The 3,972-nt window shown below is 42.6% G+C and overlaps 1 pseudogene; it reads left to right on the top strand.

The window, feature by feature from the left end:
- Positions 1–1,347: 1,347 nt before the first annotated feature.
- LOC139045356 (mortality factor 4-like protein 1 pseudogene) lies at positions 1,348–2,495 on the top strand (annotated as a pseudogene).
- Positions 2,496–3,972: the final 1,477 nt, after the last annotated feature.

Below are 3,972 nucleotides of genomic sequence, written 5' to 3'. Positions count from 1 at the left end.
AGCCTCCTATAAGTAAGATGCATGTCTGCTTGGGCAGGGGCAACAACGGAAACAAGAAACAAATGGGACTACATCAAATGCAAAAGCTTCTGCCCAGCCAAGGAAACCATCGACTCAATGAAAAGACAATACAACCACTGGGAGAGGATGTTTGAAAACCACACATCGGTGAACGGGTGAACAGCCAAAAGATGCAGTGAACTCATATGTGTCCACAAGAGAAAAAAAAATAAGCCCATTAAAACCTGGGCAGTAGGTGGAAACAGAGATTTCACCCACGAAGAGATAGAGATGGCCAACAGGTGTATGAAAACATGTTAATCATCATCAAGACTCAGGGCAATTGAAATCCAAATGGCAGTGAGATAGCAGCTCACTGTGGTCTGAATGACTATAGGTAAAAAGTCAGGAAACAAGTGTCAGAGAGGAGCTGCAGAGATGGGAAGACTCCTACAGTGCTGCTGTGAGTGTAAGCTGGTGCAGCCACGATGCAAATCAGTGTGGAATTGCCTCAGACATGTCAGAATCCATCCATGGTAGATGGATTCTACCATATGATCCAGCTATTATTCAGTGGCGGGTTTATCCAAAGACCTTCGAAGAAGTTGTGCACTGATATATGTGCACCCCTGTGTTCACCCTGGCCTTACTCCCATTATCCAAGACTGGGAAGCCGCCCTGATGCCCATCAAGCCAAAGGACGAATAGAGAAAGAAGATTGGAGAAGGAAGCTGGGCTTTATGAACACAATGGCATATCTCTGAGCCATAACAAAAGAGAGAATCCAGCCATTAGTGACCAGAAGGATGGTTCTTGAGGGTTTCATTGGAAGTGAAACAGCTCGCAGGGAGAAACTCAAGTACCGTAGGAGCTCACTTACAAGGAGAAGAGACAAACAAGGACCAACAAACTGGAAAGCTTTGCGGAAAGAAATTAAAGAACACATAAGGAAACGGAAGTCTATTCACCGCTCTTCAAATGGAAGAACGAACACACTTGAAACGTCCATATTGGATAAAGCAATCTCTGGATTCCACGCAAGCCCCATCGAAGTTTCAGCAATCTTTCCCACAGAAATAGAAGAGAGAATCCTAAAGTTTCTATCCAGCAACAAAGGAGCAGTGAAGGCCAAAGGAATCCTGAGGAAAATGAACAACTCAGCAAGTACCACATTTTCGAATTTCCACATATAGGACGAACTGCTAGGTACTGAAACGGCAAAGGCTGGCCACAAAAAGAGGCACACAGACACAAGGAACAGAATCGAGAGCCCAGAGGTCAACTCCCACATATATTGACAGCCCATTTTAGACCAAGGAGCCAAGAGGAGACAGCAGAGAAAGGAGAGTCTCGGATAAATGGCGCCGAAGCAGGACCCGAAGCCTAAATTCCAGGAGGGTGAGCGAGTGCTGTGCTTTCATGGACCTCTTCTTTATGAAGCAAAGTGTGTAAAGGTTGCCATAAAGGACAAGCAAGTGAAATATTTTATACATTACAGTGGTTGGAATAAAAATTGGGATGAATGGGTTCCAGAAAGCCGAGTACTCAAATACGTGGACACCAATCTGCAGAAACAGCGAGAACTTCAAAAAGCCAATCAGGAGCAATATGCAGAGGGGAAGATGAGAGGGGCTGCTCCAGGAAAGAAGACATCTGGGCTGCAGCAGAAAAACGTTGAAGTGAAAACAAAAAAGAACAAGCAGAAAACACCTGGAAATGGAGATGGTGGCAGTACCAGTGAGACACCTCAGCCTCCTCTCAAGAAAAGGGCTCGAGTAGATCCTACTGTTGAAAATGAGGAAACATTCATGAACAGAGTTGAAGTTAAAGTCAAGATTCCTGAAGAACTATAACCATGGCTTGTTGATGACTGGGACTTAATTACCCGGCAAAAACAGCTTTTTTATCTTCCTGCCAAGAAGAATGTGAATTCCATTCTAGAGGATTATGCAAATTATAAGAAATCTCGAGGAAACACAGACAATAAGGAGTATGCTGTTAACGAAGTTGTGGCAGGGATAAAGGAATACTTCAATGTAATGTTGGGCACTCAGCTATTCTACAAATTTGAGAGACCACAGTATGCTGAAATCCTTGAGAACACCCTGATGCTCCCATGTCTCAGGTGTATGGAGTGCCACATCTACTGAGATTGTTTGTACGAATTGGAGCAATGTTGGCCTATACACCTCTGGATGAGAAGAGCCTTGCTTTATTACTGAATTATCTTCATGATTTCCTCAAATACCTGGCAAAGAATTCTGCAACTTTGTTTAGTGCCAGCGATTATGAAGTGGCTCCCCCTGAGTACCACCGGAAAGCTGTGTGAGAGGCGCTGACACTCACTTATGTTTGGATCTCTGTAAACACATTTTTGTTCTTAGTCCTTCTCTTGTACAAATGATGTACTTTGAAAATGTCAGTGTATAACAGAATTGATGTTTGTTTGTTTTCTGTTTGATTTTAAACAGAGAAAATAAAAGGGGTTACAGCTCCTTTTTTTTTTTTTCATTTCAAAGTTACTACCAGTGTATTCATGATGGACAATGGAGAGACATACTGTAGAGTGTTTTATTGCCTAGTTGACAAAGGTGCTTTTGAATGCTGGTGGTTCTATTCCTTTGACACTACGCACTTTTATAATATGTGTTAATGCTATATGACAAAATGCTCTGATTCCTAGTGCCAAAGGTTCAATTCAGTCTATATAACTGAACACACTCACCCATTTGTGCTTTTTTTTTAAATGGTGCTTAAAGTAAAGAGCCCATCCTTTGCAAGTCATCCATGTCGTTTCTTAGGCATTCTATCTTTGCTAAGATTGTTGAAGAATGGTGGCTTGTTTCATGGTTTTTGTATTTGTGTCTAATGCACGTTTTAACATGATAGACGCAATGCATTGTGTAGCTGCAGTTTTCTGGAAAAGTCAATCTTCTAGGAATTGTTTTTAAGATCTTCAATAAATTTTTTCTTTAAATTTCAAAAAAAAAAAAAGAAAGGAGAGTCTCGATAAGAAATGGTGCTGGGAAGACTGCACAGCCACATGTATCACAATGAGAGTAGACCATGATGTTACACCAGCCACACACACCACCTGGAAATGTATTAAGGCCTTGAATGGAAGGCTTGAAACCATGCAACTTCTAGGAGAAAACGCAGGCAGCTTGCTCTTTGCCATCTGGCTTAGCCGATTATTTGGAAGAAGCATGTGTGACTGGGCAAGGGCAACAAAGGAAACAAGAAACAAGCGGGACTCCATCCAACGCAGAAGCTTCCGAACAGCCAACGACTCCATCGACTCAATGCAAAGACAGCACAACAACTGCGAGTGGATGTTTGCAAACCACACATCGGAGAAGGGGTGATTAGTCAAAATATCCAATGAACTCATATGTCTCCACAATAAAAAAACAATGAGCCCCATAAAACGTGGGCAAAAGATGGAAAGAGATATTTCTCCCAGGAAGATAAAAGATGGCCAACAGTCTGTATGAAAACATGTTCATCATCATTAAATCTTTGGCAATGCAAATACGAACGGCAATGAGATAGCAGCTCACAGTGGTCAGAATGGCTATAGGGATGAAGACAGGGAACAACAAGTCTCGGAGAGGAGGTGGAGAGAAGGGAAGCCTCCTGCATTGCTGGGGGGAGTGTAATCAGGTGCAGCCACTACCCAAAGTGCTGTGGAATTGCCTTAGAATTTTCAGAATCCATCTACCATATGATCCAGCTATTCCTCTGTGGCATATATATCCAAAGAACTTGGAAACACTAATGCTCAGAGATCCATGCACCACTGTGTTCACCAAAGCCTTATTCCCAATATCCAAGACTTGGAAGCCTACGTGGTGCCCATAAAGTGACGAATGGAGAAGGAAGACGATCTATAGCCACACAATGGCCAATCTTCGGACTGTATAGATGTGGCCATCTTGGGTGACATGTTCATAAACACACTCAGAATTCTAA

Source organism: Equus asinus, chromosome 1 (genome assembly GCF_041296235.1).
Source record: "Equus asinus isolate D_3611 breed Donkey chromosome 1, EquAss-T2T_v2, whole genome shotgun sequence".
Lineage (NCBI taxonomy): Eukaryota > Metazoa > Chordata > Mammalia > Perissodactyla > Equidae > Equus > Equus asinus.
The sequence above is the reverse complement of the archived record's forward strand: the minus strand, read 5'-3'. Positions and strand labels throughout refer to the sequence as shown.